At 41.0% G+C, this 12,091-nt stretch overlaps 2 pseudogenes; one reads left to right on the top strand and one right to left on the bottom strand.

Annotated features, from left to right (window-relative positions):
• Positions 1 to 972: 972 nt before the first annotated feature.
• On the top strand, positions 973 to 2,000 carry LOC147909469 (histone-lysine N-methyltransferase SETMAR pseudogene; annotated as a pseudogene).
• Positions 2,001 to 2,465: 465 nt separating this feature from the next.
• LOC147909468 (histone-lysine N-methyltransferase SETMAR pseudogene) lies at positions 2,466 to 3,502 on the bottom strand (annotated as a pseudogene).
• Between the last annotated feature and the right edge of the window lie 8,589 nt (positions 3,503 to 12,091).

Genomic DNA, 12,091 nt, shown 5'->3' with positions numbered 1-12,091 from the left:
ATTTAATAGTGAATTTAAGTCTATCATGTTCATTAAATGAATTTAAAATTAACTTTGAGTGACCTTATCTTTAGGTGCAATCATAAAGACATCATCAACATATTTAAAGTATGCAGAAACCCGAAATTGTAAAGAATTTAACACTCTCTCTTCCAAATCATCCATGACAATGTCAGAAATGATAGGGGAAAGGGGGGAACCCATAGGTGTGCCAAAAGTTTGTTTGTAAATAATCCCATTTTAAAAGTAAAATATGTCGATGTTAAGACAAATTTGACTGCATTAATGAATTCATTCTTTGGTATTTTTGTGGCACCTTTAATGGAGTCCCAATCCATCCAGCGCAACATCCAATGGAATAGTGAACAAAGAAGTAACATCTAATGAAATCATTATCTCTGTTTTGTCAATCATCATTCCAGTTTTTTGTGAAATCAAAGCTATTTTTTATTCTACTCTTTGCAGGAGAGATATTCCTAGAAATAATATCTTGCAAAAATCTAGCTAACGAATATAGAGTTGTGTTGATTGAAGAAACAATAATTCTAAAGGGACCGTCTTCCTTGTGTATTTTTGATAAATCATATGCTTTCGACAAGTTGGAATCACTTGACCGAAGACACAATTCCTTATCCGAAATGAATCCTTTCTGATGCCATTTTTTTAACATATTATTCAGATTTCTTTCAATTACCATTGCCGAATTTTTTTTGAACCAAATATATATCAGAATCTTTAAGTAGTTCATTAATCTTGTTGTTATAAAAGATATATCCATGGTTACAGTTATTGGATGGATCCATATAGTCGTTCGGATTTTGTTAGTAGTGCAAATTTTTTCCAAATATCTCCGGTTCTGGTTGCCTAATCAGGCAATCCAAATATGTTTTGGAAAGGTGACAGTCCGCTCTTTTTATCTGTCAAATTTGATTTCATTGGCATTAGTTTTGTTTGTATTACAAGCCTGTGAACATGTCGCAGAATAAGGTGCATTTTCGGCATATTTTACTACTTTATTATTTCAAGAAAGGCAAGCGAGCTGCGGAGGCCCGAAAGATATGCGGCGTATACGGGGACGATGCCTTAACAGAACGTGCCGCTCAGAAATGGTTTGCCAAATTTCGTTCCGGAGATACGAGTCTTGAAGATGGACCCCGCAGCGGTCGGTCCATAGAGGTTGATTCGAATGATATCAAGGCACTGGTTGAGCAAGACCGGACGCTAAAGGTGCGAGAGATTGCGAAGACACTTAAAATAGATTATGGAACCATTCAAAGACATTTGCAACAGCTTGGCTACGTATCCCGCCTCGATGTTAGGGTGCCGCACAAGCTGACCGAGGAGAATCTGGCCAACCGCATGTCCATCTGCAATTCGCTTCTAAAGCGGCACGAAGCGACCCGTTTCTCAAACGAATAGTGACTGGCGACGAAAAGTGGATCATCTACGACAACATAGTGCGCAAGAGATCATGGGGAATCGCTGGCGAGCCGCCGAATGTCACCCCGAAGGCCGGCCTGCATCCGAAGAAAATTTTGCTATCCATATGGTGGGATCATCGTGGTGTGCTGTTTTACGAGCTGCTTCCTCAGGGAAAAACGAGTGATTCGAAGGTCTACTGCACGCAGCTAACGAAATTGAATCAAGCATTGCGACAGAAACGTCCAGAACTGGTCAATCGCAAAGGTGTCATATTCCACCATGACAACGCCAGACCTCACACCGCAATAATCACTCAGCAAAAATTAGTGCAACTTGGCTGGGATGTTTTGCCCCACCCACCGTATTCACCAGACCTTGCGCCAACCGACTACCACTTGTTCCGGTTCCTGCAAAACTCCCTCAACGGGAAATCGTTCGCTGATCAGACAGCTGTGAAAACGTATCTCGACCGATTTTTCGCCTCTAAGCCCCAGACCTTCTATGAGAGCGGAATAATGAAATTGTTGGAAAGATGGCAAGAGATCATCAACAAAAACGGAGAATATATCATTGATTAAAATTCATTCTTTGTATGAAAAAAACTTGTTTCATTTTAGCCTTCAAAAACCGAATGAATCCACCCATACATTGCCCTTGTCCGCTCGTGTGAAAAGTATGTCTTTGTTATTACACCATTGTGTCGTTGATTTTACCATCTTATTAATTTTTTTATCATGATTATTCAAGTGTGGATTGTTATAGAGAAATTGATGGAATTGTGGAATGGCGATGTTCCTAATTTTCGATATCAATCCTAAGTTATTGCGATTGGAGCAGCTTTTATCGTTGATGAATTCCCTGATTGATTTCTCTTTATTGTTAGAATCTGGGAGATTAAAATTACTACCCAGTTGTAACAAATGTCTTACATATGCAGGAATGCTTGTCTCACATAAATTGACAAACTATTGGGTGGATCCATATAGTCGTTCGGTTTTTGAAGGCTAAAATGAAACAAGTTTTTTTCATACAAAGAATGAATTTTAATCAATGATATATTTTCCGTTTTTGTTGATGACCTCTTGCCATCTTTCCAACAATTTCATTATTCCGCTGTCATAGAAGGTCTGGGGCTTAGAGGCGAAAAACCGGTCGAGGTACGTTTTCACAGTTGTCTGATCAGCGAACGATTTCCCGTTGAGAGAGTTTTGCAGGGACCGGAACAAGTGGTAGTCGGATGGCTCAAGGTCTAGTGAATATGGTGGGTGGAGCAAAACATCCCAGCCAAGTTGCACTAATTTTTGCTGAGTGATTATTGCGGTGTGAGGTCTGGCGTTGTCATGGTGGAATATGACACCTTTGCGATTGACCAGTTCTGGACGTTTCTGTCGCAATGCTTGATTCAATTTCGTTAGCTGCGTGCAGTAGACCTTCGAATCAATCGTTTTTCCCTGAGGAAGCAGCTCGTAAAACAGCACACCACGATGATCCCACCATATGGATAGCAAAATCTTCTTCGGATGCAGGCCGGCCTTCGGGGTGACATTCGGCGGCTCGCCAGCGATTCCCCATGATCTCTTGCGCATTATGTTGTCGTAGATGATCCACTTTTCGTCTCCAGTCACTATTCGTTTGAGAAACGGGTCGCTTTCGTGCCGCTTTAGAAGTGAATTGCAGATGGACATGCGGTTGGCCAGATTCTCCTCGGTCAGCTTGTGCGGCACCCTAACATCGAGGCGGGACACGTAGCCAAGCTGTTGCAAATGTCTTTGAATGGTTCCATAATCTGTTTTAAGTGTCTCCGCAATCTCTCGCACCTTTAGCGTCCGGTCTTGCTCAACCAGTGCCTTGATATCATTCCTTGTTATCAATCAACCTCTGTGGGCCGACCGCTGCGGGGTCCATCTTCAAGACTCGTATCTCCGGAACGAAATTTGGCAAACCATTTCTGAGCGGCACGTTCTGTTAAGCCATCGACCCCGTATACGCCGCATATCTTTCGGTGGGCCTCCGCAGCTCGCTTGCCTTTCTTGAAGTAATAAAGTAAAATATGCCGAAAATGCACCTTATTCACCGACATGTTCACAGGCTTGTAACACAAACAAAACTGCCAATGAAACCAAATTTGACAGATAAAAAGAGCGGACTGTCACTTTTCCAAAACATATTTGGATTGCCCGATTAGGCAACCAGAACCGGAGATATTTGGAAAAAATTTGCACTATTAACAAAAACCGAACGACTATATGGATCCACCCAATATTTTTTGTTAGTTTGCTCTAATGGATTAAAAGAAATGTCGCTAAATTTGTCAGGTTCGATATTGATGGTGATTAAAGATTCATTAGAATCAATCAAAAGAATATTTAGCTAAATCTTTTAGTTTCTTCTTTGTTGTTCCTAATACAAAAAAAACGTATTAGTTGGATATCTTTGGAATTATCAAATTTTTTTATCGCCATTAACTAATAAAACTTCTTTTTATGTTTTAAAAATAGTCTTCTTTCACATTTATAAAAGGACTTGTGATGATGTGATAGGTGTTGACACAGATGGTGAGGTAAAGAGTTAATAAAAGTCCACGTAATTGAGCTAATCGCTTTTGTAAAAAGCTAATTGTTTTGTAGAGATCAGAAATTTCAATATTGAGTAGTTTCTTTTTTAAAATGAAAAGTGATCTTTTATTTTTAATATTCATTCTATAATAAGGTAAAATTAATGAATTTCTAAACATATTAATTCTATTATTTAAATGTACTGGAATGACTTCATATTCTTTACAATATCTAAAAAATTTCAATTTAGAAACTGTCTTAATTAATTTATAATTATAATCAATCCATTGTTTTAATAAAAAGGCAATATTATTACTGTTCGAGATGCATCCGAAAAACAGTTTTCGCAGATTCGATGTATGTGCGACATGTAGATTGGAAGCTTCTAGAACAATTTCAAACGTTTCTAGAAGTTTCCAAAAAACAAACTTAACAATCACCTAGTTGATAAAGTCAAAAAATATAATCAAAGCCGCATGTCGTACGTACACAAAAACCCAATCAAATTCGAATCGGTCACGCGCGCTCGCGTGACGCAAACATTCTGACATCCCAATCAGAATTCCTGATTTGGCAGGCGCGCATGGCAATAGCGTACTTGGCCATCGCAATCGAGAATTGCCAATCGCTGCCCGAATCATGGAGTCACCTCAATTTTTATAATTTTTCGAGAATCTCATAGGTGATTGAAAAAGAAAGCCTTTGTTTTACAAAAAAAAATAAATAAAAGGCCGAATCGAGGAGTGATCCTCCTTCTTCGCTTTTTTTCGGTCAAAATTAACGCTCCGCAATAAGTGCATCGCCTGTGAGACGCTTCGCCGTAAGAAAACCGCCGCGTTCGACTTGTGATCGAAGATTCGTCGAACTTTAAACTAAAAACGCCTTCTCGCTCAAATTCTCTTTCGCTCTCGCTTTGCCTCGCTCTCGAACAATTATCAAATATTAATCTAATATAAAAAAAATTAGTCATGTTTCTATGCGGTGGTGGCGCGGGGGAGTACTCGTAGGCGCGGGGAAGTCCTGGTGCTATCGGTGTTTACCGATATGATGATATATACCGTCATGTTTTACATGCCGCCATGTTGTGACGTCACGTATCACTGGGGCCGCCGCCGCCGCCACTGCCGTTGCCGCCGCGGACCACGCGTTCATTCCAAAATGCGTTGCGAACCGCCGCCGCCACACCCACCCGAAAATGCATTGCGGTACTATAACACGGTACTATAACTTTTGTCTAAGGGATCGGTGACATATCATTGATGTGCCGACTGCTAAACAAAGCGCCTCTCAATGAGGAGTAGATAAAATCATAGTACTTTCTTTCAAGGTTAGAAAAGTTTATAACGATATTTATCTGAGAAAAACCGTCGCGATCGGTAACACATCGCGACGCATTAATAGAAGTGTCGATAACAATATTTTTTCTAAGAAGAGATCGGTGACATGTCATCGATGCTGCGTCCCCAATAGGGAGGGTAGACAAAGGGACAAAGAAGTCGTAAATGGAATATATAATGGATCATAAGCGTGTAACGCCTCAGTTGGCGCCTTGTAATATTACCGAATCGATCTCAATAGATGTAATGCGAAAAGTATGGCTGACCATCGGACGTTGAGGATATGGATGGTGTGAATACAAACAAACTATTTGAAGCGATAGAAATAGAATTTGAAGACATAATGGACCAAGAGTCGTCCAACGAAAAATTACAATCCAACGATACTGAATATCTTATTGGGTTGAGCGACGGCAATATGGATCACGCAGAGAAATTTGTGCAACCTTCGGAAATCCGTGCGTTGAACATTCGTACTAAACACTGCATAATTTGCTGTTATTATACAACGTATGATGATACCTCAGCTTTATGTCCACCATGTATGATTTATTTCCGGAATATTAGCGTTAAAGGAATATATCTCGTCAAGAAGCACAAAGCACTGTTCTTTCCATGCACTAAACAGCAGATGATCCTACTCGGAATGCGGAGACCCGATGTACATTGTATTCCCGTGCAGCATGTGCCCACTCTGCGCATATTGAAAAACTGTTAAGTGCTCCGTGTAAGAGTATAATCTAAAAAAAAAAACATGGAAAACCACGAGCAAATGGAACGCGAACTATTGGAACAGTGCGACCAGATCGCTACTCTGGTGGAGTATTTCGCGGCTGCAACGATGCGACGAATGCTCGAAGAACTTTACCATGTCAAGCGTCCGTGCCTCGCCATTGGACACGAGACAATCCGCAGTGGTGAAGATCACGCGATTCGCGGGTACAAAGTCGCAATTGGAGCGACGTTTCGTGCACATTGATGGCGAGTACGCGAGTGGCAACGAACGATCTATTGTCTGACGAGAGATCGACACCGCGTTCGAGCGTCATATATTAGCAGGTGCGGTGATAAACTCTAATTACATTAAGCCGCGGCGGTTTTTAGAAGACGCTGACAATTATAATTCTAGAGCGAGTGCGAGACGCTGCAGAAAAACACGGTAGTATAAAAGTGAACACCACGTTTATTGGCGAGTTCGTGACGAAGGATAAACGTGCTAATAAGAGCATAATTACAAAGAACAGCGAGATATATTGATGCACCAACATGCGCGACTGGGTACGAGCGAGTACATGTCGTCGAACCTAGCCTAGCATCACCCGAAGAGTTCCAGGAACATAACAGCATGGTGGGCATTATCACGATCCTCAACTTGACTGTTAACGTGAACAAACTAAATCTCCTGCGTGCGAGATGTCACTTTAAAGTGCCATGGGAAATAGTGACGAAACGATCAGTGTTTGTTCGACAGACAATGCATGCTTCGAGTAGTCGGTAGTAGCCATAGAAAGTCATGCAGATCGGGAATCATCATATCCACTTTACACCGCAGTGTTAAATCTCGCGGATATCGAATTTCCAATGACATTAAAAAACATTCCAAAATTTTAATAGTTGAACGCGGGGTTGATCAATGTATACGGCATCGAAAATGAACAGATCCTTCCTCTGCGGCTCACCGATGACAAGAAGGAGAAGCATGTCAATCTCCTATACCTACAAGATTCACGCAACGACAGCCTCGACCACTTTGTGTGAATCAAGAACTTGTCGCATCTCGCAGATTAGTGGAAAAAAAGAACAAGAAATATTTCTGTGACCGGTAAGTATGATAAGAAAAGCCAATAAAAAAAATAGCGACAAAAAAATGACTTCTCTATTTACAGGTGTATCCATTACTTCAGCTTGTGTGAAAAATTGCAGTCACACGAAGTAGACTGCCAGAAGATCAACGACTGTGCCATCCGACTGCCGAACGAGAATGACAGGTGGCTCGAATTCGGCAACTATAACAACCGGGAACGAGTACCGTTCATCGTCTACGCCGATCTAGAGTGTGTGCTGCGGAAAACGGAATCCAATGAGTCATCGTACGCGTATCAACAGCATGAAGCGTTTAGAATAGACTACTACGTATGCGCGTAGTACAATTACAACGACACGTTATCGTCGTATCACTTCCGTCACGATGAAGACTGTATAGCGTGATTCGATGACTCAACAATTTTTGGCATCGCGTGAAAAATATCGTATCCACCAACGTGCTCATGGAAACGTTATCTAAACAGCAAGGGAAGGCATACCATAGCACGACGCGTTGTCATATCTGCGAGAAAGTATTCGCGCCGCGTGTCCACAAACGATACGCGTGTCCGCGATCATTGTCATCTCACCAGTAGATACCGGTCCAGCATATTCGAGAGAGAGAGAGAATTGTAACTTAAATTATAAAAATTCGTTTTATATTCTAGTCGTATTTCACAATTTATCGGGATACGACGCGCATTTTATAATTAAAGAATTGTTACCGCGTACGATGGACATGTAGATGTACTACCGATAACCAAAGAAAAATATATTTCATTGACTAACATGTCGATAGCACCAAAGACAAAAATGAAAAGAATTTTCAGAAAAATTGTGTAAAATTAAGGTTCATTGATTCTTTCAAATTTCTAAATGCAAGCCTCGATAAATTAGCGTCGTATCTCAACAAAGATGAATTAAAAATTGTACGTTCCGAATTTTGCAAGCTCAACGCGGAGAATTTCGATCTTCTCACACGAAAAGATGTCTTTCCGTACGAGTACATTGACTGCGTCCAAAAATTGCAGGACACGCGCTTACCACTTTACGAATTATTTTTCAGTTCGTTAACAGGCGATACATTGTAATATCCAAGAGCGATTACACTCACGCCGTGAATGTATGGTAACGATTCTCCATCCAAACGCTCGGCGAGTACAGTGATCTGTATTTGAAAATTGATATCTTGTTATTAGCCAACATTTTCGAAAATTTCTGCAATAGTTGCGTCGCGAGTTACTGTCTCGATCTTGCGCATTATTATACATTGTCAGGTTTTACGTGAGACGCCATGCTGAAACATACGCGCGTAAGATTCGAGTTGCTCATTGATATTGATATGGTTATGTTCATCGAGCGCGGTATACACGGCGGTCTCAGTCAACGGTCCAACCGCGCAGGCTAATAACAAGTACATGTGTTCGTTCGACCCATCGAAACCGTCATCATACTTGATGTACTACGATGTGAACAATCTGTACGAATGGGCGATGTGTCAACCTTTGCCATACGTTGAATTTCGACGGGTCGAAGACGCTGTAAACTTTGACGTGAGCGCGCTCCGGATTCACCTACGGTTATATTCTCGAGGTCAATCTCGAGTATCCGCAGCATTTACACAACCGACACACTGACCTATCTTTCTGCTCAACGTGCGATAAATCGCCCAGCAAGCGCGAAGATAAATTTTTAGCGACGTTGTACGATAGGCAGCGTTGCGTCATCCACTACCGCAACTTGCAGCAATGTACTCGTCACAGTCTTCGCGTAATAAAGATGCACCGGGTGCTACAATTCGCTCAATCTCCATAGCTCCGCGATTATATTGAATTCAATTCACAATTTAGAATGCTCGCGAAAAACGATTTCGAAAAAAATTTGTATAAACTAATAAACAATGTGGTAAAACCATGGAGAATGTGCGCAACCACGATGTAAAATTAATGACCAAATGGGACGGACAATATGACGCGGAGGCAATAATCGCGAAACCGAATTTCCACAGCTGCAGCGTCTTTGCGGAAAATTTGATTGCCGAAATGCGCAAACTCGAAGTGAAGTTCGAGTTTGCAAGCTGATTTACGTGGGTATGTGCATACTCGAAATATCGAAAATCTGCTTGTACGAATTTCACCACGAGTACATGCACCGATGAATCGCGACAAATGTAAAATCATGTACACCAATACGAACAGTCTCATTTACCATATAGAATGCGATGTTTACGAGATGAAACGCGATATCGCTAGATTCAACACGAGCGATTGTCCAGAAGACAACGTGTACGGTATGCCTCTCGCGAACAAAAAAGTATCTGGCCTGATAAAAGACGAGAATAACAGTGCAAATTCGTTGGATTCAAAACGAAGATGTACGCGGTGAGGATGAAAGGACAAGGACACTAAAAAGGCAAAAGGCGTAAAGAATAACATCGTAGCGCGAACGATAACATTCGATGATTACACGCAGTGTTTGAACGAAGAGATCGAAATAATTCGCCGTCAATCGCGTATACGATCTAAATTACACGAAGTGTACACGATATCCGAATCGAGAATCGCTCTGAGTCCATACAACGACAACGATACGTCGTATCGGACTCGACGGAGACATTACCGTGGGGGCATTAGAGGATATTTGTAATATATGTATATGTAATATACATATATGTTATATGTATTATATGTATTATATGTAGTAGATATTGCTATTATGTATTGCTATTGTAATTTACACTTTTTTTACGTATGTACAAGTATTATTAGTATGTTTTATGTAATAGCATCTATTATGTATTACGATTGTTGTACTTCATATAATATATATCGTATGTTTTTAACATTTATATACGTATTATATACTATTAGTATTTTAATTTACACTTTATGTCTCTCTTGTTTTTATCTATTTATGCGTATTACTATTATGTATTACTATTACTTTGATTTACACTTTATATAAGTATTACTATTATGTATTACTACCTATGTACATATGTATTCTGCTCCATACATAAGTTGTTATAAATAATTATGTATTTTGTATACTCTAAAACGAAGATGATGAATGGGGAGTAGTAAAAAAAATATACGTTTACATACTTATATTGATATATATTTTTATATGTAGAAAAATACACGAATCAAAATTTTATCAAATGACATTGTTTTTGTGTATCCATGAATTGTGCGATCCCAGCCACTTGACGTACATCTTCCTTCCTGCGTAATATTTTTTCCACGAAATACACATCTGGGTGAGTAGCGCGATGTAACTCATGCTCATAGAACGCACCAGCGACGGATTTCCACGATAGTTCTCGAGTAGATAGGTTACGAGATTGGTACGCTGCACCTTAACGATCATAAACACCTCGGTGGTCCAATTTGGTGTAACCCTTCTCAAAAATCGTCTTGTACTTGCTCATACGTACCGAATCGCTCACTTTGAATTTTATTGGACCAGTTTTTATCACGCTGTACACCGTGTCCAAGAGTCTTTCAGCGATCGCGAGAGTTACGTCGTTGTTATCCGCTCGATGCGAAGCGTCGAGCAATCGTAGATGATCCACTAGCTCGTTGGAATCGTCTCAGTGCATGTAATCGATCGCGTTGTCGTTCAATATCATTGCGTGAGGTAATCCCTTTCCAGATTTCTTCTTCTGTTTCTTGAGTGTGATCGACATCAACGGCACGATTATAAATTTGTACTTGTGTTCCCTATTGCTCAATAATCGGCCCTGCGAATGATGCTTTTATTTGTGCGTGTTCGTTACCAGCAGCATGCTCTTGTATTTGTTCATATCATCTTCCGTGTAGAAGAGATCGTCGAGAATTCTCTTCAAAATTAACTCGTAAAGACCAGGTGTACCGGTATATCGTACGCCGATAATTATGTTGTCCGCATCATCCACGTCGAAACGTTTATTGCCAAACATCAATCCATCCTTGTGTAGATAAACGTCGTACACATAATCTATACCGCTCTTCTGTTTACCTCGCGCTCCCCTCAGCCTCGACGTGCTTTTGACCCAGCGGGTCCAAGCCGGCTTGCAATGCTTCTCGACCTTCCGACGTTTGCAACCGATTTTGAACCTTCGTTGCTAGTGAGTCGTCTGTTGTTTCGAAAACGTTTTCCAACGATTCTATCGTTGATACAATCGTCGTACGCGGAGTGGAGGTTATCAGCTGTACACGATCGTGCGATCGATCATCGGATTTACGCGAGGTCACGGAACGCTCGAACGTCTCACTCGCTTTCTCTCCCTCTCCCTCCTCCTCCTCCTCCTCTTTTCTTTCGCGCTTGAAGACAGACGCTGCGTTATCGCACTATCTCTTTACCGCGCACACGCCGGAGTTGTCAACGATCTGTCGCAGCAGTTTGAAAATAGACTTAAAATGCCTGTCCAATGCCATGTCTTCCTCGATTCTACCGGTTTTCAAAGCGCGATATTTCTTGCGAATCGACTCGCTCTGACTGATAATAGACTTAAAATGCCTGTCCAATCCCATGTCTTCCTCAATTCTACCGATTTTCAAAGCGCGATGTTTCTTGCGAATCGACTCGCTCGTCTTCTTGATCTCCCTCACGATTTTTTCACTCGCGCACATCAGCCATGTTCGTCTCTGGCAAAGTATCGACAACAATTGGTCACGTTATGGTATCGCAAAATCGTTAAATCCCTTTCTGTATCTCCCATCTTTAAGCGCACTATCATTGTCTATCACTAAAAATCCATATTTTTTTTGCCAGCAGTTGCGATACAACAAATAAAATTCGTCATACGACATGTCGGTATTCACGTGATCCTTATAAACGTATTTCAAGGTACAATCCTGTTCGAGCAGTATCAGCAGGTTCGCGTTGTCGCGTATCAGATGTTTAAGTATCCTCGAGTGACAGAGATAGAAGCAGTCAATGTTCGCGTGGCGGCCCATCGAAAAGTATTCTCTCACTATCCTACTTGTCGCA

The sequence above is a fragment of the Acromyrmex echinatior genome, chromosome 6 (genome assembly GCF_024713525.1).
Source record: "Acromyrmex echinatior isolate Ae372 chromosome 6, ASM2471352v2, whole genome shotgun sequence".
Taxonomy (NCBI): domain Eukaryota; kingdom Metazoa; phylum Arthropoda; class Insecta; order Hymenoptera; family Formicidae; genus Acromyrmex; species Acromyrmex echinatior.
Note: the sequence above shows the minus strand (reverse complement) of the source record. Positions and strands in the feature narration are given on the sequence as shown.